At 44.2% G+C, this 22,364-nt stretch overlaps 1 long non-coding RNA gene across 2 annotated transcripts in view; it reads right to left on the reverse strand.

Annotated features, from left to right (window-relative positions):
* LOC137334940 (uncharacterized) overlaps positions 1-21,702 on the reverse strand; it is a 146,660-nt gene extending 124,958 nt beyond the window's left edge. Inside the window, exon 1 of one of the 2 annotated variants that reach the window (XR_010966272.1) lies at positions 21,621-21,702. This is a non-coding gene — a long non-coding RNA (uncharacterized lncRNA). Of the gene's footprint in view, positions 1-15,043; positions 15,414-21,620 lie in introns of those variants that run through there. The other variant, XR_010966273.1, reaches the window with a different exon arrangement.
* Positions 21,703-22,364: the final 662 nt, after the last annotated feature.

Genomic DNA, 22,364 nt, shown 5'->3' on the forward strand with positions numbered 1-22,364 from the left:
ATCACCTTAAATCTGTGTCCTCTGGTTATCGATCCTTTTGCTACTGGAAACAGTTTCTCCTTACATACTCTATCAAAAGTGTTCATGATTTTGAACACCTCTATCAAATCTCCCCTTAACCTTCTCTGTTCTAAGAAGAACAACCCAGCTTCCCCAGTCTCTCCACATAACTGAAGTCCCTCATGCCTGGCACCATTCTAGTAAATCTCTTCAATACCCCCTCTAAGCCCTTGTCATCCTTCCTAAAGTGTGGTGCCTAGAATTGAACACAATACTCCAGCTGAGGCTTAACCTTTTATAATGGTTTAGCATACCTTCTTTGCTCTGCCTCTATTAACAAAGCCCAGGATCCCATATGCTTTTTTAACAGCTTTCTCAACTTGTCCTGCCACCTTCAAAGATTTGTGTATGTGCACCTCCAGCTCTCTCTGTTCCTGTACGCCCTTTGAAATTGTACCATTTAGTTTATATTGCTTCTCTTCATTTTTCCTACCAAAATGTATCACTTCACACTTCTCTGCATTAAATTTCATCTGCCATGTGTCTGCCATTTCACCAATCTGTCTATGTCCACCTGAAGTCTGTTACTATCCTCCACATTGTTTACTACATTTCTGAGTTTCTTGTCATCTGCAAACTTTGAAATTATACCCTCCATACCCAAGCCCTGATCATTATTAAAAATCAAAAAGAGCAGTGGTCCTAATACTGACCCCTGGGGTACACCACTGTGTACTTCCCTCCAGTCTGAAAAACAACCGTTCACCATTACTCTCTGCTTTCTGTCCCTTACCCAATTTTGTATTCATGCTGCCATATCTCTTTAATTCCGTGGGCTTTAATTTTGCTAACAAGTCTATTATGTGGTACTTTATCAAATGCCTTTTGAAAGTCCATATACACAACATCAACTGCACTACCCCCATCAACCCTCTCCGTTACTTCATCAAAGAACTCAATCAAGTTAGTCAAACATGATTTTCCTTTAATCAATCCGTGCTGATGTTCATTTATTAGCCCATACTTTTCCAAGTGCCAATTAATTTTGTCCCGGATTATTGACTCTAAAGGTTTTCCCACCACTGACGTTAGGCTGACTGGCCTGTCATTGCCGAGTTCATCCCTCTCCCCTTTTTTTAACAGGGCTGTAACATTTGCAATCCTCCAGTCCTCCGGCACCATCCCCATATCTAAGGAGGATTGAAAGATTGTGGCCAGAGCCTCTGCAATTTCCAGCCTTACTTTCCTCAGTAACCTAGGATGCATCCTATCTGGACCGGGTGACTTTTCTACTTTGAGTACTGCCAATCTTTGAAGTACCTCCTCTTTATCTATTTTCATCCTATCCAATCCTCCTTTACTGCTACAATGGCAGCATTCCCTTCTCTAGTGAAGACGGATGTGAAGTATTCATTTAGTACCTCTGCCAGGCCCTCTGCCTCCATAAGAAGATCTCCATTTTTGTCCCTAATTGGCCCCACCCTTCCTTTGACTGCCCTTTTAATATTTATATGTTTACAAAAGACTTTTGGGTTCCCTTTTATGTTAGCCGCTAGTCTATTCTCATACTTGCTTTGCCCCTCTTATTCCCTTTTCTAGATCTCCTCTGTACTTTCTGTATTCAGCCTGGTTCTCCACTGTATTATGCAACTTACATTCATCTCATTGAAACATATAAGATTATGAGGGGGCTTGACAGGGTAGATGCCGAGAGATTATTTCCCCTGGCTAGAGAGTCTAGAACTAGAGGGCATAATCGCAGGATAAGGGGTCGGCCATTCAAGACTGAGATGAGGAGGAATTTCTTCTTGCAGAGGGTTGTGAATCTTTGGAATTCTCTACCCCAGAGGATGCTCAGTCATTGAGTATATTCAAGGTTGAGATGGACAGATTTTTGAACTCTAGGGGAATCAAGGGATATGGGGATCGGGTGGGAAAGTGGATTTGAGGTTGAAGATTAGCCTCGATCTGATTGAATAGTGGAGCAGGCTCGAGGGGCCGTATGTCCTACTCCTGCTCCTATTTCTTATGTTCTTATGTTCTTACAAGCCTTCTTTTTCTGTTTCATTTTAATCTCTATATCATTAGTCATCCAGGGTGCTCTAGTTTCGGATGCCCTTCCTTTCCCCCTCATAGGAATGTGTCTACTCTGTACCTGAACCAACTCCTCCTTGAAAGCCTCCCATTGTTCAATTACTGTTCTGCCTACCAATTTTTGATTTCAATCCACCTGGGCAAGATCCCTTTTTAACTCATTGAAATTAGCCGTCCTTTAGTTAAGTATTTTCATATTTGATTGCTTTTTGTCCTTTTCCATAACTATTCTAAACCTAATGATAATATGATCACTGTTCCCCAAATGCTCCCACACTGAAAGATGCCCCACCTGCCCTACTTCATTCCCCAGAACTAGATCCAACACTGCTTCATTCGTCGTTGGCTTGGAAACGTGCTGTTCCAGAAAGTTTTTGTACACATTTCAGGAATTCTTCCCCCTCTTTGCCCTTTACACTATTACTATCCCAGTCTATATTGGGATAATTAAAGTCCCCCATTATCACTACTCTATAGTTTTTGCATCTCTCTGTAATTTGCCAGCAAATTTGCTCCTCTATCTCTTTCCCACTAGTTGGCAGCCTATAGTATACACCCAGTAGTATAATAGTTCCTCTCTTGTTCCCTATTTCTAACCAAATTGATTCTGTCTTTGACCCCTCAACTAATCATCCCTTTCCAGTGCTATAATCATTTCTTTGATCAATACTGCCATCCCCTCCTTTCTTTCCTTCCCTATCTTTCCTGAATACTTTGTAGGCAGGAATATTAAGTAAACAATCCTCTCCTTCTTTAAGCCAGGTCTCTGTTATTACCATTACTACATAATCCCATTTGGCAACTTGTTGGTGTTGTTGGTAGTGTTGGTGTTGTTGATGGTGTTGTTGTTGTCGTCGCTGGTGTTGTTGTTGTTGTTGTTGTTGGTGGTGGTGGTGTTGTTGTTGGTGGTGTTGTTAGTGGTGGGGTTGGTGTTGTCATTGTTGTTGTTGTTGGGGTCATTGTTATTGGTGTTGTTGGTATTGTTATTATTGTTGTTGGCACAGCTTGAGTTCAAAAGTTGGAACTGAACCAGGTTTTCACATCCGAGTAGGATCTTTCATACCATTACACAAGAAATATGTCTCAAACGCAATGGCACTGCACTTCTGCTCTTCATATTACTTGATATTTTTGTTCAGTAGCAAGTAGGCATTCAATTAAAACTTTAGACGAGTAGTTCTTTCACATTCAGGGAATACATAAATCTTTAAATGGATGGTAATAAGAGGGTATTGATGTAGTTGATTGTCTTCTGTTATTTTATTGGCCAACATTTTTATTATACGATGCTCTGTAATTACCTCCTGCGCTCAGATAGTTGCAGTAAAATGATCGTCCCGCTAGAGTTACTGCACTTCCTGACATCTCAACAATCGATGTCAAGAGAGTCTTTTATATTAATTGTATTTCCTTCCATTACATTACCCTCTTTGTGTTAAGCAAAGCAACCCAGTGGAAACCGACAGGTGTGCAAATGCTCCATGAAAAAGCAACAGTCCACTTCACATGGAAGGAAACTGCACTAAAATCATTAAATATGATTAGTAGGCAACTCAGGCTCGGTCCGGTCAGCATTCTCTTACTGCCTCACTATCTCACAGTTTGTACTGTTGCAAGTTGCGTGGTGGACAATAACATTTTTAGTCGTCAACACCTAGGGAATTCATTTCTGAGCAAGTGAAGGTCAAAGTTCAGAGCAGACATTAATCTTTGCCTAGTTTTCATGAGCTATCTGGACAGGTAAGGACATGAAAGGATGAGGAAAGCTCTGCTTGAACAGGAGGAGGTCGCTGATGCAGTCACTAGGTGGGCCTGCTTGGTGGGCCTGTATCTGCTAGAGTTGAGCACTGATTAATACTCTCCTGTCAAATTATAGGATGAGGACTGGAGTTCGACTAATCCAGGTTGATTTTGGACTAATATTTACAAAACCTGCCTCTCGTTGTGTGGAAAAAGCACAGTACATCTTTTCCCCATTCTTCATAGTTTATTGACCTTTGAGGATTTTGTTATCATGCGTAATTAAGATGCTTTCTTTGGTTTGTCCATCTGTAGGCTCTTGTGTCCAAGTCCCACAGAATGGTCCAATGGAATACTTGATGATTTTTAGTTCGTTTTTCTTTAGCCAGAGAGGATTGTTCTTAAACCTAGAGTGCGCACCCAAATTTCCAACAGGTGCTCCCGGCAGGTGAAGTTCCACGTCGGGGACAAGAATTCATAAAATTACCCCTCATGAGTTGCCTGGGCTTCATGGGCTGCTTGTGTCTCATGGGGAGCCCCTGATTTAAAGTATGAAAGGTTAGAATCCTCCAAAACTCCCCTGAGCCAGTCATAAGTGAAGAGTACCCAGATCCAAGAGAATTGTCACAGCACGTACATAAAGCTTTTATTGTGTTCTATCAAAGAGTTCCTCCATTATGGTGGCCAGTAGCTGAAATCTGGTATTAGGACCTTAGCCAGTTGGGTTGTGCTTTACTCATAGATGTCAGCCATGTCAGAACGTTGTGGGTGCAAGTCCCACCCCAGGGACTTGAGCTCATAATCTAGGCTGACACTTCAGTACGTTACTGAGGGAGTGCTGCACTGTCAGAGGTGCCGTCTTTCAGATGAGATGTTAAACTGAGGCCCCTTCTGCCCTCTCAGGTGGGCGTAAAAGATCCCATGGCACTATTTCAAAGAAGAGCAGGGGAGTTCTCCCCAGTGTCCTGGCCTATATTTATCCCTCAACCAATACCTAAAATCATATTATCTGGTCATTATCACATTGCTGTTTGTGGGACCTTGCTGTGCACAAATTGGCTGCCGGGTTTCCTACATTACAACAGTGACCACATTTCAAAAGTACATAATTGGCTTTAAAGCACTTTGGGACATCCTGAGGTCATGAACAATGCTATATAAATGCAATTACTTTCTTTTTCTCTTTTTGGTAACTATGTGGAAAATTCACTCGACATTTACAGACCATTTATGCTGGTATCTTTGTTTTGCAATATTTTTGTTTCGAAGGTTCAGTTTCACCAGTCACCAATACAATTTTTTCAGTTAAATAATGTAATTCAGTTACATCAAATACTGAGAATGAGCTTTTAGATTAATTCAGACTTTAGGTGCTAACAGCCCAGAGCCAAATGCAAAGTCTTAAAAAGTAAAGAGTAAAGTCAAAGGGAAGAATTTTGCCTAAACCTGCAAAAGTGGGCATCGCAAAGGGACAAACAGAACAGCATTGGAGTTAAACTGAATGAGTACAAACCATAGGTTTACAGGTGTAGACACTAGCTACGGCCCGTTGTTTATTCGACACTTTGCCGTTAACAATATGGCCTTTAATCTTCCCAACAAGTCTCTTATCTGGTACTTATAAAACACCTTTTTAAAGGCCAAATATATACCTGTTTCACTTTGTCTTCCTGCTTAATAACTTACCTGAAGATCTTAGTTAAATTAATCCAGCATGACTTGACCTTTAACAAATTGTCTGTCTCTAATTAGCTCACACATTTACTACGGGCTCGCTGATGTTACCCCTTATTATAGTCTCTAGCAGTTGCCTGACTATCAACATGAGTCTAACTGCTCTGTAGCCACTTGGTTTATCCCTTTCCCCTTTTTTTTTGAAGAAGTGTAATATTTTCCACACACCAGTCCTTTGGGATAATTCCTGTCTCCAAAGAATTCTGGAAAATTAAAGTCGTTGTCTCTGCTACCCTCCCTCGGTGTTCTGTAGTCTAGACCATCTAGTCCTGATGACTTATCAACTTTAAAGTCTGTTTCACCATTTTAATACCATTTCCTTAACTGCCCTATGTGCCACTTCAGAGTCAACCACATTGGTGTGGGATTGGAGTCACATATATACCAAATCAGTTTTTATGGCAATTTAACAGCTGGTTAATTTTGATACCAGTTTTTTATTTCCAGATTTATTTTAAACTGAATTCATATTCTCAAACTGCAATGGTGGGATTTGAACTCACATCCTTTTGGATTATTAGTCCTGGCCTACTAAATTACTAGTCCAGTAACATGACGACTACATCACTGTACCCGTATAGCCATCAATCCCAACCCTTCTTTAATTATTCCCTTGCTTTTGATATGTTTATAATCCTTATATGTTGACTGCCGTGGTTTTTCATATTCTCTCAGCCTTTCTAATCTTTTTGCTTCCTTTCCACACTTTCGCTATTTCTCCTGGTTTTCTTCTGTATTGCTGCCTTTAATTTTATTTTGTACCTTCTTTCACCTTGTGTCCTTTTCATCTGTGGAATTCAGGGTGTTGTCACAACCGCTTTATACCTGGGTCAAAATGATCTTTGTCTTTTTCTTACCCATGCCCTACTTAAATACAATGGCAATTTAATCCATGGTGTCAGCTGTGGTTCAGTGATTAGTACTCTTGCCTTTAAGTTAGAAAGTTGTGGGTTCAAGTCTCAATCCAGAGATTTGCAGAACAAAATCTAGGTTGACACTCTAGTGTGATACTGAGGGAGTGCTGCACTGTTGGAGGTGCCATCTTCGGATGAGATGTTAATCTGAGGCCCTATCTACCCTCTCAGGTGGATGTAAAAGATCCCATGGCACTATTTGGAAAAGAGCAGGATAGGAGTTCTCCCTGGTATCCTGGCCAATATTTATCCCTCAACCAACATCATTAAAAACCGATCATGTAGTCATTATCACATTGCTGTTTGTGGGATCTTGCTGTGTGCAAATTGGCTGTCGCCTTTCCTATATTACAACAGTGGTGACACTTCAAAAGTACTTAATTGGTTGTAAAGTGCTTCGGGGCATTGTCTAAGGTGCTGTATAAATGCAAGTTCTTTCTTTCTATAAGAAATGTGTGTTATATCCAGGCCTGAGATTATCAACAAAGGCCAGAAATTACTGTTAGCAATATTCCCAGACCAACTCATGAACAGATTCCGTTGATGTTCTGTCATTATTTTAATAGAGGCATTAAATTGTTTCATTTAAGTAGGTAAAGTCTCTGTTAAAAGACAGGAACGTCACATGGGAACACCGAGCATTTGTTCTCTGATATCGGCGACACTCATTCGAATCTTGTATTTTTGAACAAGGAGTCGTGTTGCTATTATTATTATGACCAAGGTCCACAGTAAATTTGCCCTTTACATATTAATAATAAATTTATAGGCCTTCGGTCTTATCGATGTAAGGTGGCTGAAAATATTTTAAATATTGCAAGGTATAAATAAAATGTGAGGATCAGAGAGATAAATAAATACTGAGAGAAGGAAAATTCTTAAATATGTTTATTGTCTACACAGGCCTCTTATTAACTGGTTACTCAGAATTGATTACTGGCCCTTTATTCAATCTACATTAATGCTCTCGCGTGTATAGTCTACTTTAAGTAATAGTGAAAGGCATCGAATGGGACAACATTGCTTTGTGTGTATGTGAAGCACAGCATATTCAGAAAGGTCATGTCCGACCATTATAGAAATTTCTGTTTCCAGAGATAATAGTAGCTGATCCATAAACTGCATGCAAGACTTAGCATTAGAAGCCATGCAAATCTCCCCTCACATCAGTAGACAGCCTTCATTGCTTTCACCTTGACTAATGACTGATAAGAATTTTCAATTTCTTACAAAGGCAACATTGCCGAAATTAAACTGTTTGACTGCGGTTAAAAAAAAAACATTCAGTGATGGTCCAGGTTGATCTCTGATTATTCCCTGTGATTATGGCCAGGTTCCAACTAAGTGACATCTCACACAATGGTCCATCAAACTGCATACTCAATTACACCAAAGGTTCCCTGAGAATCTATGTAATTTAGAAGGGCTGTTCTTCACCCTGACCATTGCCACAAGGTTCAATTCTCGAAGGTATCTCGCTTATTGCTGTTTTTACTGCAAAGCATATTTGTGTAACGTAGAATTACATAGAATTTACAGCACAGAAACAGGCCATTCGGCCCAACTGGTCTATGCCGGTGTTTATGCTCCACATGAGCCTCTGCCGCCTGTAAGAATCTATCAAACAAGCTAAGAATCTATTAAATATGAAATCAGCTGTAAACGGATTAAAAACTAAGATTAAGCAGCAAACCAGGCAGGGGGGCAAAGTATAATGAAGCAGCAGCATGGAAAATTACTGACCCTCCTAACAGAACAATGTAGTCAGATAACAGAGAAGCTGCAGACCCTTAGGTCACTGCCTGCGTCAGCTATTTTGGAGAACCTTTGCTCTGCTTCTGTTTAAACAACAGGAAAGCTGCAAAGCTTCAGACCCTCAAGAAGCTGCCTGAGTCAGCGATATCGGAGAACCTTCCTTCTGCTTCTGCGAAAATGCTACCGGCTGCAGGATGACCTTTGCGCTGATTCCAGGAATATTTTGGCCACTCTTGCCCAGATAAGAAAAAGAGAAACTAATACTATTATCTAGCCCACCACCTGCAAACAGTACATGCAAAACTGCACATTCCTCAGGCAAAAAATAGGGTACTTTAGCCAGAAGTCCCACAGTCGGAGGGGAAGGGGAGTTAGACATATCCAGGTGATCCATGCTGGCTTCGACCTAACCCTGTGTAACTCTCCGAGGAACAACTAGGAGCGGGCCATCCGTGCCGGCTGCCCACTTGCTAAACGGGTAATATCATGCTTGATTAAGACAGTTAGTTACTGCTCAATGATTGTTATATAAAATGATCAAACGCTGTCTGTGAACAATAAAAACCTCAATTCTCCAACCAATATGGTGTCAGTTCGGATTAATTGACAGGAATCTCTGTACCGGCATACGGAATTCCAACACACCCTACTTCAGCTCATCCTATCAGCATATCCTTCTATTCCTTTCTCCCTCATGTGTTTATCTAATTTCCCCTTAAAGGCGTCTATGCTATTTGCCTCAACTGTTCCATGTGGTAGCAAGTTCCACATTCTAACCACTTTCTGAGTAAAGAAGTTTCTTCTGAATTCTTTATTGGATTTATTATTGATTATCGGATACTTATGGCCCCTAGTGTTTGACTCCCCGACAAGTGCAAACATCTTCTCTTCGTTTACCGTATCAAAACCCTTGATCATTTTAAAGACCTCTATTAGGTCACCCCCCATCTGTACCTTTTCTCGAGAAAAGAGCCCAGCCTGTTCAGTTTTTCCTGCTAGTTATAACCTCTCAATTCTGGTATCAATCTTTTTGCACCTTCTCTGGTGCCTCTATATCCTTTTTGTAATTATGGGGACCGGAACCGTGTTGCTGATTTTTTTTTATTATTCCCAAAACGCCATCCCGAATATTAAATACATAAGAACATAAGAAATAGGAGCAGGTGTAGGCCATTCGGCCCCTCGAGCCTGCTCCACCATTCAATAAGATCATGCCTGATTTTCAACCTCAACTCCACTTCCCGCCTGATCTCCATTTCCCTTGATTCCCTTGGAGTCCAAAAATCTATCGATCTCAGCCTTGAATATACTCAACGGCTGAGCATCCACAGCCCTCTAGGGTAAAGTATTCCAAAGATTCACCACCCCTTGAGCGAAGAAATTCCTCCTCATCTCAGTCCTAAATCTCCCACCCCTTATCCTGCGACTATGCCCCCTAATTCTAGACTCTCCAGCCAGGGAAAACAGCCTTTCCACATTCACCCTGTCAAGCCCTCTAAGGATTTTATACATTTGAATGAGTTCATCTCTCATTCTTCTAAAACCCAGAGAATATAGGTCCATTGTACTCAACCTCTCTTCATAGGACAACCCTCTCATCCCAGGAATCAATCTGGTGAAGCTTCATTGCACCGCCTCTAAGGTAAGTTTATCCTTCCTTAGGTAAGGAGACTAAAACTGTACACAGTACTCCAGGTGTGGTCTCACCAACGCCCTGTACAATTGTAGTAAGACTTCCTTACTCTTGTACTCTAACCCCATTGCAATAAAGGCCAACATACCATTTGCCTTCCTAATTGCTTGCTGTACCTGCATGCTAACTTTTTGTGTTTCGTGGACAAGGACACACAAATCTTTCTGAACACCAACATTTAATAGTTAAGTATTTTTAATATTTAAAAAATATTCTGTTTTTTTATTCTTCCTACCAAAGTGAATAACCTCACATTTCCCCACATTATACTCCATCTGTCACCTTCTCGCCCACTCACTTAACCTGTCAATATCCCTTTGCAGCCTCTTTGTGCCCTCCTCACAGCTTACTTTCCCACCTAGCTTTGTATCGTCAGCAAACTTGGATACATTACACCCGGCCCCTTCATCTAAGTCATTAATATAGATTGTAAATAGCTGAGGCCCCAGCACTGATCCTTGCGGCACCCCACTAGTTACAGCCTGCCAACCTGAAAATGACCCGTTTATTCCTACTCTCTTTTCTGTCCATTAACCAGTCCTCAATCCATGCTAATATATTACCTCCAACCCCATGAGCCCTTATCTTGTGTAACAACCTTTTGTGTGGCACCTTATCGAATGCCTTTTGAAAGTCCAAATATACTACATCCATTGGTTTCACTTTATCTACCCTGCTAGTTACATCCTCAAAAAACATTAATAGACTGGTCAAACACGATTTCCTTTTCATAAAACCATGTTGACTCTGGCTAATCATATTATGATTTTCTAAGTGCCTGTTACCACTTCCTTAATAATGCATTTTCCTGACAAATGATGTCTGGCCTGTAGTTCCCTGTTTTCTCTCTCCTTCCTTTCTTGAATAGCGGGGTTACATTTGCTAACTTCCAATCTACTGGGACTGTTCTAGAATCTTGAATTTTGAAAGATCATAACCAATGCATCCACTATCTCTGCAGCCACCTCTTTTAGAACCCTAAGATGTAGACCATCAGGTCCAGGGGATTTGTCGGCTTTTAGTCCCCTTAGTTTCACCAGTACTTTTTCTTTATTAATATTAATTACTTTAAGTTCCTCACTCTCATTAGCCCCTTGGTTCCCCACTATTTGTGCCTTCTACTGTGAGACAGATACAAAATATTTGTTTAATGTCTCTGCCATTTCCTTATTCCCCATTATAATTTCTCCTGTCTCAACCTCTAAGGGACCCACGTTTACTTTCGCTACTCTCTTCCTTTTTACATACTTGTAGAAGCTCTTACAATCCGTTTTTATATTTCTTGCTAGTTTAATCTCATTCTATTTTCTCCCTCTTCATCAATTTTTTCATCATCCTTTGCTGGTTTCTAAAACTCTCCCAATCCTCAGGCTTACTACTCTGCTTGGCAACATTATAAGCCTCTTCTTTTAATCTAATACTATCCTTAACTTTTTTAGTTAGCCACGGATGGATCACTTTTCCCAAGGAGCTTTTATTTATCAACATGTCAATTTGTATGTTCGTTGTGAATTATGAAATATTTCTTTAAATGTTTGCCATTGCTTATCTACTATCATATACTTCGGGCTTTGCCTCTCTATGGCCTAGAAATTAGATCACAGGCGTAAAACGGGCACCTAAGGGTCCAATATGGCGCTGGAGATACATCTCCTGCCATATTGGTAAAGGCTCCTCCATAGACGTCCAGGGTGCGCGACTGAAACTGGCATTAGGCTCTTTATATATGCAAATAGGAGGCCTAATGCCTGTTTGAGGCAACCTTTGCAAAATTGGCATGCGCCATGCAGGCTACGCACAGGTCCTTCGCGCAGCCAAACCAAGGGTCCTCAAAGGTTAGTTTGAACTTTTCTACATACCTTATTGTGGAGCCGCACGAGGCAGAAATGCTCCTTCTGGCTCCACATTTATTTCGCTGGGCGCCTGCCTGGCCACCGATCTTCCCCCACCCCGCTCCTGACACCCTCCCTCCCTCCCCTGGACTCTCGCGACGACCTAGGCCAGCTAATCTTGCTGCCCCAACCCCATGCGCCCGGCGAGCTGTCTCTGGTGTCGTGACTGGCGCCCGTACGAATGTGCGGGGATGGGCAGTTATTAGGCGGGGATCAGGAGTCCTTGGGTCCCTGACCTTACGTTGAGGATCCTGCAAGGATTGGCTCCTCTGCCTTCTCCTTACAAGGCCAGTGTTGGAGGAAGGGGGCTGGTGGGTGGGGCTTCAGGGGGGGGGCGGGGAGGAATTCCAACACCAGGATTTCCTGCATCCCCTGAGCCTCACGAGGACCCAGGGCATCATCGATGGCAGCTACCAGGCTACCGATAGGTGGTAGTGGAGCCCACCTTGGAGGTCGTGGCACGAATGAGCCTGAAGAAAAAAAACAGGTAATATTTTAAATACAGCCCCTTTACAAAGAGGGTCGGTCATGGGGAACTCGTCACAGTTCTTAAAGGGAAGAGAAGTCAGTACCGCAACCGGGAACTTGTGCTTTAACATGTGGCCTTGTGGAGATGCATCACTAGTGGCATGGGTGCCCACCATTGGATGCTAATTAAGAGATCTCCCGCTAACCCTGCAAAGTTTGGGGGCACAGTCCCGTGCAGTTCTCCTTACATCCCCACCCCTGCCCCACCTATCCTACCACCACCCCCCATCCCCACTCCCATCCCCTCCTGCCCCCCACCCCGCCCCGCCCCCCCACTCCCACTCCATGATCCCCACTCCCCCCATCCACGCCCCGCCCTGCCCCCAACCCCCCACCGCTTCTCCCCCATCCCCGCCACCCAGCTCCACGCTCCCCCCACCCCCACCCCGCCCCCCCTCACTCCTCGTTCCCCACTCCCCGCTCCCCGCCCCCACCCCCACTCCCCGATCCCCACACTCCCCACTCTCCACACGCCTGCTCCCCACCCCCACCTCCACTCCCCGATCCCCACTCCCCCCACCCCCCCACCCCCCCCATCCCCACTCCCCGGCCCCCCACCCCACCCACCCCCACTCCCCCCACCCCCACTCCCTGCTCCCCCCACCCCCCCATTGCCAGTGGCTTTTTGGTGCTTCTGAGGAAGAAAGCAGCATTCATTATTCAATCAATAATCAGCTTTTGACCCACTATGTAGAAGCAAACATTAAACGATGCAAATCTCCAAGGCTAAACTCAAATAATAAAAAGGTATATCATAAAAAGAACGAGCCGGACCCTAACAAATGGAGAAGGCCATCTAACAGTTAATGTGCCCCAGAGCAGCATTAGATACCAGGGGGAGAATAAGCATCCTCCTTTTCAAATTCTCAAACTACCATGTGAGATTTGAACTCACATATACCAGGATTAACTAGTCCACTAACATAACCACGACACCACCGTACCCATTTCTGGCACCAAGCGTTGTTATGGCACAAATGACGGTTGACGTACATTCTGACATTTGCATCCATTGTGTTGTACCTTCCCCCATTAACTCTGGTGGGAAATTTCAGAAGTGATGGGGGCCAAGGGGAGAGAGGGGGGAGCAGATGATAGTCATGATCAGAAACAGGTATACTTTAATAATTATTTCTAAAAGAGAAAAATATGGCCTTATGTTCTTTATTGACCTTTACTGGGATCTATGATGGTCTACGTCCAAAATACAAGTTTTAGCAGATGTTATAATATCATAGTATCATAGTAGGTACAGCACAAGAGTAGGCCATTTGGCCCATCGTGCCTGTACCAGCTCTTAGAAACATAGAAAATAGGAGCAAGGGTAGGCCATTCAGCCCTTCGGGCCTGCCACTCCATTCAAAATGATAATGGCCAATCGGCTAACTCAGTACCCTGTTCCCGCTTTTTCCCCATATCCCTTGATCCCTTTAGCATTAAGAAATATATCTATCTCCTTCTTGAATACATCTAATGACTTGGCCTCCACTGTCTTCTGTGGTGGAGAAATTTCTCCTCATCTCGGTTCTAAATGGCATACCCCGTATCCTGAGACTGTGACCCCTGGTTCTGGACTCCCCAATCATCGGGAATATCCTCCCTGCATCTAGTCTGTCTAGTCCTGTTAGAATTTTATATGTTTCGATGAGATCACCTCTCATTCCTCTAAACTCTAGTGAATATAGGCCTAGTCAACCCAATCTCTCCTCATACGTCAGTCCTGCCATCCCAGGAATCAGTCTGGTAAACCTTCATTGCACTCCCTCCATGTCAAGGACATCCTTCCTCAGATAAGGAGACCAAAACTGCACACAATACTCCAGATGTGGTCTCACCAAGGCCCTGTATAACTGCAGTAAGACATCTCTGCTCCTGTACTCAAATCCTCTTGCAATGAAGGCCAACATACCATTCGCCTTCCTAACTGCTTGCTGCACCTGAATGCTCGCTTTCAGCGACTGGCGTACAAGGACACCCAGGTCTTGTTGAAAGAGCTATCCAATTAGTCCCACTTTCCTGCTCTTTCCCCATAGCCCTGTAAACATATCAGAAAATGTTATAGTGAGGATCCAATGTATTGTAACATAATATAAGCAGCACTCTACATTAAAGCTAAAGAACCAGTCACACATAGAAAGGAAGGAAGAGTTTGGGGCGAAATTCGACAGTAGTGTAAAACGGGCGACTGTGAATCGGCAGGCTGCTTTACCCTCCGCCCGGTTTTCGTTAACTTCTTTCATTGGAAAAGAAAGTCAGGTGTGGTATAAAACGGGCTGCCGATTCGCCATCGCCCATTTTGCTTTACGGAACCAAAATGAACTTCACCACCCCCCCCCCCCCCCCCCCCCCAGATTTTCCTGTTCCTGGCTGGGTTGTTGGATTCAGGGAATGCAGGAAAGTTGGCCGAGCGGCAGTCCACGCCACTATTGGAGCCCGGCCGAATTTTCTGTTTATCGATTTAAACGGACTTCAAAATTGGGTGGGCTTGGGTAATAGTCTCCCACCTGTCCGATTTTCCTGTATTCGCCCCGGGTTCAGGAACAGGAAAATCTGCCTCTCATATGTGAAGTGTAGTCACTGTTGCTATGCAGGTAAAATTTAGACTAGTCTGGATATAAATGTACATTTTCAGTAGATGTGAAGCAGCATTAGAACTGAGATCTAAAACTGGTTGAGGCTCGCGTCTCTGTTACCTGCAGTTTGGTGACAAAGTGGGAATATTTTGATGACACGATCTTGCCCTCGTCAGTCTGTCGAAATAAGAGCTAGCAGGCACACAGAACGACTGAAGTTTTGTTCTAATTGTTGTGTTCTCAGTGACTCATCTTCATGGCTTAGCTGCAATCTTTTCAGTTCCAAGGCTCTGAGGATGAATCAGAGCTCCATGACGAAGACAAGCCATCGGCAGACAGATTAACACCTCCGCTTGTCAATCAGGGGGCTTCATTCACAACACACAAGGCAATGAGAAAACAGAGAATAGTGCCTCACTGTACTGGTGCTCTGAACTTTGCCGAGGAAGATAATGGTACAAGATAACAGCTTTGCAACATCTGGAAGTAATCAGGCTTCAACAAAGCCTGCAGACAAGAGAAAACATCTTTACACGGAGGCTGTGGAATGCATTGCTGGAGCTCGTGACTGAAGCAGAGACCACGTCAACATTTAAGAATAGGTTAGCTAGGGGCTTGAAGGAAAAGGGGAATAACAGGATATGGGAGCAGGACAGGCATGTGGCATTAGGTCTACTGCACGTGTGGAAGATAAACACCAACACGGATTAATTGGGTCGAACGGCATATTTCCGTGTTACAATTTTTACGTAAACACATAGAGTTTGTAGAAAATTACCAGTTTACAAAACAATTTACCATTAATTCAAATCCATATGTGTGTTTGCGTGTGTGTGTGTGTGTGTGTGTGTGTGCGTGAGGCGGGGTTGGGGAGAGTGAACTGGTGAACTCCTAAATTAATTTTTCTGATCTAAACTGAGAAGCAGGCGGATAAATCACAGTGTTTGACTTGCAGAAACTGCAACCAAACAATCAAATCTTTCGAAGACGCTACCATCCTCTACTGTATTGCAATTCTACTTCAGACCAAAGCTGTCCGGATTGGGGCTCCCGGTGGAGAGCCTTGCCGCCTGGAAACACATATCAGAACTTCGAGCACAGGTTGCACCCAATTTTCTGACCGTTAATTTAAGATGGTGAGGAAATCATTTCATAGACTCATAGAATGATACAGCACAGAAGGAGGCCATTCAGCCCACCATGCCTGTCAAAGATCTATCCAATTAGTCCCACTCCCCATATGTAGCCCATGATTAATGCCTTATAGGTGAAATTGGCTTCTCACGGCTGCCCCAATCTGTTAGCTGCCTGGCAAAGCAGTAATTCACCACTCCAGTTATACCCTGTCTTTGCTTTTTAGTCAAGGCTTTGCACGGGAGGTTGTGTGGATGGGAGCAGGAAGTTACAAAGGGACATGGGCAGATTATGGTAGATGGAGTTCAGTGTGGGGAAGTGTGAGGTCATCCACTTTGGATCCGATAAAGACAAATCGGAACATTTTCTTAATGGTGAGAGACCAGGAGCTGTGGAGGAGCAAAGGGATTTGGGGGTCCATGTGCACAAATCACTAAAAGCTAGTGCACAGGTACAAAACATAATCAAAAAGGCTGATGGAATGCCAGCGTTTATCTCAAGGAGATTGGAGTTCAAAAGTGAGGAAGTTATGCTTCAGTTGTACAGAGCCTTGGTCAGACCCCATCAGGAGTACTGAGTTCGGCTTTGGGCATCGCACCTCGGGAAGGATATATTAGCCTTGGAGGGGGGGGGGGGGGGGGGGGGTGGGTGCAGCGCAGGTTCACCAGAATGATACTGGGGCTTAAAGGGTTAAATTATGAGGACAGGTTGCATAAACTTGGCTTGTATTCCCTTGCGTTTAGAAGGTTGAGGAATGATCTAATCGAGGTGTTCAAAATGATTAGGGGTTTTGATAGGGTCGATACAGAGAAACTATTTCCTCTGGTGGGGGAATCCAGAACAAGGGGTCATAATCTTAAATCAGAGCTAGGCCATTCAGGAGTGAAATCAGGAAGCACTTTTTCGCACAAAGAGCAGTGGAAATCTGGAACTGTCTTCCCCAAAAGGCTGTGGAGGCTGGGGGACAATTGAAATTTTGAAGAGTGAGATTGATAGATTTTTGTTGGGTGAGGGTGTCAAGGGATAGGGAGCAAAGGCGGGTAGATGGGGTTGAGGTACAGATCAGCCATGAACTAATTGAATGGCGGAACAGGCTCGAGGGGCTGAACGGCCTCCTCCTGTCCCTATGTAATGTTAAAAAAAATTGCCCAACGGACAGCCTTGAGCACTTTGTAAACCAGGCTCAACCACAGCATGGGATTTACACTCCATCTGGTGTCAAAGCTGAGTGGTGAGAGACTAACCCCCTGCAGGGATTCTTACATTGCTTCTCCCTGGACTCAGCTCAAACCCTGGCTCCAGATTTACACTGTCTGTACGATTCGTGTCGATGAGAAGCACAAACCATTTCATGCTGACATCAAACTTGCAGGTTAAATGCAGCCACAGGGGAGGCAGATTGCAAATCCAATGGAATAAATCATTAATTTTTTTAAGATGGCATGGCTCCTATAGGCCACGTTTTGAGACCAAAATGAGTGAATATCACTTGCAATTGATACCTCCATCTTTGGACCTGTGTATTTTTTTAGGAGAGAGAGAGGGGGAGAGAGACGGAGACTGTGGGGTGAAAGTTCGTTTGGGCTTAGTTTTGGGCCTAGACTCAGTGCTGCTCAAGCAGTGGCCTGAAGGCATGTTTCAGGAGGGGAGTTGGAGCGAGCAATGGGGAGGGGTGGGGGGGGCCCGGCCAGGACCAAACAGAATTTCGGGGCAGACATTTTTCAGGCGATAATGGGGCGCAGGACCTTGCTCCCCGAAATTGGGCCTCGTTGTGTCCGTTTTATGCCCGTAAATCAAGGTCCAATTTCTGCCCCGTGACCATTGGCACAATTTTCATCTTCAAAAATTAAATTAATTTTTTAATATGCTGGAATGCATGCAGGACTAAGTAATATAATTGAGAATTCATGAATGTGACACCAGCTCACATTTTGTCAAGTCAATTATTTCTGCACTGCATTTACATGAACTCGTCAAGATGAGTGATGACAGCAGTAGGTAATTGATTCTTTTTTTTTACTTTGCACAAGTTAATGACTGAACTGGGCATCTCCACCCCAGATAATTAAAACAAGGGCTGTCGCAACACCACTGTGGTCAGGGGCTGGGTATTCTGCGGCGAGTGACTCACCTCCTGACTCCCCAAAGCCTTTCCACCATCTACAAGGCACAAGTCAGGAGTGTGATGGAATACTCTCCACTTGCCTGGATGACTGCTGCTCCAACAACACTCAAGAAGCTCGACACCATCCAGGACAAAGCAGCCCGCTTGATTGGCACCCCATCCACCACCCTAAACATTCACTCCCTTCACCACCGGCGCACTGTGGGTGCAGTGTGTACCATCCACAGGATGCACTGCAGCAACTCGCCAAGGCTTCTTTGACAGCACCTCTCAAACCCGCGACCTCTACCACCTCGAAGGACAAGAGCAGCAGGCACATGGGAACAACACCACCCGCACGTTCCCCTCCAAGTCACACACCATCCCGACTTGGAAATATATCGCCGTTCCTTCATCGTCGCTGGGTCAAAATCCTGGAACTCCCTTCCTAACAGCACTGTGGGAGAACCGTCACCACATGGACTGCAGCGGTTCAAGAAGGCAAACTCACCACCTTCTCAAGGGCAATTAGGGATGGGCAATAAATGCCGGCATTGCCAGCGACGCCCACATCCCATGAACGAATTTTTAAAAAATGTCTCCACTCATGGCTTGTGACAATAATGGGGGAATTTAACTCCATCCGATGAACAGAAACCATGTGGTATGGGCATTAAAATCAAAGTGGCCCACTCACCGCTCTTTTTCCGTACCGTGGCTATCTTAAAGCCGGGCCGTGAGGAGCCCACCTAACTCAGACGGGATGCTCATGAATTTATGCTAATCAAGATCCTTTTACGTAGTTAGAAAGAAAGAAAGAACTTGCATTTATACAAAGCCTTTCATGACCTCAGGACGTTCTAAAGCACTTTACAACAAATGAAATACTTTTTGAAGTGTAGTCACTGTTGTAATGTAGGAAACGTGGCAGCCAATTTGTGCACAGCAAGATCCCACAAACAGCAAATGTGATAAAGACCAGATAATCTGTTGTTTTTTTTATTGCTGTGGGATAAATATGGCCACAACACCAGGGCAGAAGTCCCCTGCTCTTCTTCGAATAGTGGCCATGGGATCTTTTACGTCCACCTGAGAGGGCAGACGGCACCTCCAACAGTGCAGCACTCCCTCAGTACCGCACCGAGTGTGTCAGCCTGGATTATGTGCTCAAGTTGCTGGAGTGGGACTTGAACCCACGACCTTCTGACTAGAATAATAGAACCCCGATGCCAGTTTTACAGCCCGCTGGGGCCAGGAGGAGTGCCACTGCCAGCAGATTTTTCCCTCTGTTCCTGCCTGTGTACCGCAAGTGGAGAGTGATGCCAGACGAGAGGAATCAGTCAGAGGATGTGGCACAGGGAGGCAGGAGCAATCATTGTCATGACTGAAAGGTAGATGTTCTGGCCCTGTGAAAACTAAGTTATATCTGCGCAGGGCGCAGAGCTTTCATCAGGCGGTACGGTTTCCAGAAGCGCAACGTGTCGATTATGGCCTCCATGTGGGTATCAGGGCTCCTCGTATTAATCCCACGCCCTACATGAAAAGCAAGGGCTTGTGCCCAATTATTTATCATCATTTTGTACATCTACGACTGTTGTCCAGGAAGCAGTCACGATGCCTTCACGTCGCAGCGGTCCACAGGGGCGGTATTTTTGGAAGGAGAAGAACGACGGGAGTTGAATGGTCAGAAATCGTGACCAATGCGCGCTCAAATTTCTTATACATGCTCCCATTGGGCCAAGCTCCCTGTCGGGGGTACATACTTGTAAAACGGCCCCTTACCGCCTACCTCACCAAAACAACCTCAACCACATTTTGATCTGACCTCAGGGTGCGTTTTCAATTCATTGATAGATTAGGTGAATGGGCAAAACTGTGGCAAATGGAATTCAATGTAGACAAATGTGAGGTCATCCACTTTGGATCAAAAAAGGATAGAACAGGGTACTTTCTAAATGGTAAAAAGTTAAAAAACAGTGGATGTCCAAAGGGGTTCAGGTACATAGATCGTTGAAGTGTCATGAACAGGTGCAGAAAATAATCAAGAAGGCTAATGGAATGCTGGCCTTTATATCTAGAGGACTAGAGTACAAGGGGGCAGAAGTTATGCTGCAGCTATACAAAACCCTGGTTAGACCGCACCTGGAGTACTGTGAGCAGTTCTGGGCACTGCACCTTCGGAAGGACATATTGGCCTTGGAGGCAGTGCAGCGTAGGTTTACTAGAATGATAACCGGACTTCAAGGGTTAAGTTACGAGGAGAGATTGGGGTTGTATTCTCTGGAGTTTCGAAGGTTAAGGGGTGATCTGATCGAAGTTCATAAGATATTAAGGGGAGCAGATAGGGTGGATAGAGAGAAACTATTTCCGCTGGTTGGGGATTTTAGGAGTAGGGGGCACAGTCTAAAAATTAGAGCCAGACCTTTCAGGAGCGAGATTAGAAAACATTTCTACACACAAAGGGTTGTAGAAGTTTGGAACTCTCTTCCGCAAGCGGCAATTGATACTAGCTCAATTGCTAAATTTAATTCTGAGATAGATAGCTTTTTGGCAACCAAAGGTATTAAGGGATATGGGCCAAAGGCAGGTATATGGAGTTAGATCACAGATCAGCCATGATCTTATCAAATGGCAGAGCAGGCACGAGGGGCTGAATGGCCTACTCCTGTTCCTATGTTCCTATTGTAATATGTTTACAAAGACTACAACAGGACCCAGGACAGATTTACATGAGAGAAGTACACCAACTTGACTCATGCAGCGCCCTGACAGGAATGTGACTCAGATGCCAGAATTTCGCTATTAGGGCATCAGTGCAGAGTGAGTACATGTCCAACAAATTCACATATGTTCCTGGGGAGGTGCAAAGTTATGAATTATTTTACAGTGCAAGCACCTGACAAGACAGGTGTGAGCCATGGCTCAGTTGGAAGCCCTCTCGCCTCTATCTCAGAAGGTCTGTGGGTTCAAGTTCCACTCCAGAGACTTGAGCACAAAATCCAGGTCTGACACTCCCAGTGCAAGTACTGAGGGAGTGCTGAACTGTCAGAGGTGCTGTCTCTCGGATGAAACGTTAAACCGAGGTCCCGTCTGCCCTCTCAGGTGGGTGTAAAAGATCCCATGGCACTATCTCAAAGAGGAGCAGGGAAATTCTCCCCAGTGTCCTGGCCAATATTTATCCCTCAACCAACATCACTAACAAAGATGACCTAATCATTTATTTCATTGCTGTTTGTGGGAGCTTGCTGCTGCGTTTCCTACATTACAACAGTGACTACACTTCAAAAAGTACTTCATTGGTTGTAAAGCGCTTTGGGAGGTCCTGAGGTTGTGAAAGGTGCTATATAAATGCAAATCTTTCCTTCTTTTAGATTGGGGACACTTACTCCTTTATATACGTACTGCTATATGTGTACTGACAGATCGAGCAAGTCTATGATCATTTTCAAAGATCCTTACTGACTGCTGTTTTCAAGGCATCAGAAAATCAGTCGAATGTAAATCTGGTGCAGCATTTCTTTCAATTTCAGATGAAATTTCTAAGAGAGAGAAAAAACAGAGAATGGGCAAAAGATTTTTCAAATGTTAATGAAGCACACGGATGTTGAGTGGGTGAGTGTGTGGGTGACTGAGCGAGCACGTTGATGAGGACGTGACAAGTGTGTGGGCAAAGTGGTGACACTATGTGGAAGAGAGGGTAGCAGTGTGTTAATGAGTGGGTGAGTGGGTGGCTGTATGCTGGTGCCTAGGTGAATATATGAGTAATTGGATGATAGAGCAAGAGGCTTGGTCCTTGAGACATTCGAGTAAATGTAAAAAGAAAAAGAAAGACTTGCATTTATATAGTGCCTTTCACGACCTCAGGATGTCTCAAAGTGCTTTACAGTCAATAAGTGTTGTAATGTAGGAAACACAGCAGCCAATTTGCGCATAGCAAGCTCCCACAAACAGCAATGTGATAATGGCCAGATAATCTGTTTTAGTGATGTTGGTTGAGGGATTAATATTGGCCAGGACGCCAGGGAGAGCTCCCCTGCTCTTCTTCGGAATAGTGCCGTGGGATATTTTACTGAGGGGGGCAGATGGGGCCTTGGTTTAATGACCCATCTGAAAGACGGCACTTCCGACACCGCAGTGCTTCCTCAGATTTGCATTGGAATGTCAGCCTAGATTTTGTGCACAAGTCGCTGAATTGGAGCTCGA

The sequence above is a fragment of the Heptranchias perlo genome, chromosome 18 (assembly GCF_035084215.1).
Source record: "Heptranchias perlo isolate sHepPer1 chromosome 18, sHepPer1.hap1, whole genome shotgun sequence".
Taxonomy (NCBI): Eukaryota; Metazoa; Chordata; class Chondrichthyes; order Hexanchiformes; family Hexanchidae; genus Heptranchias; species Heptranchias perlo.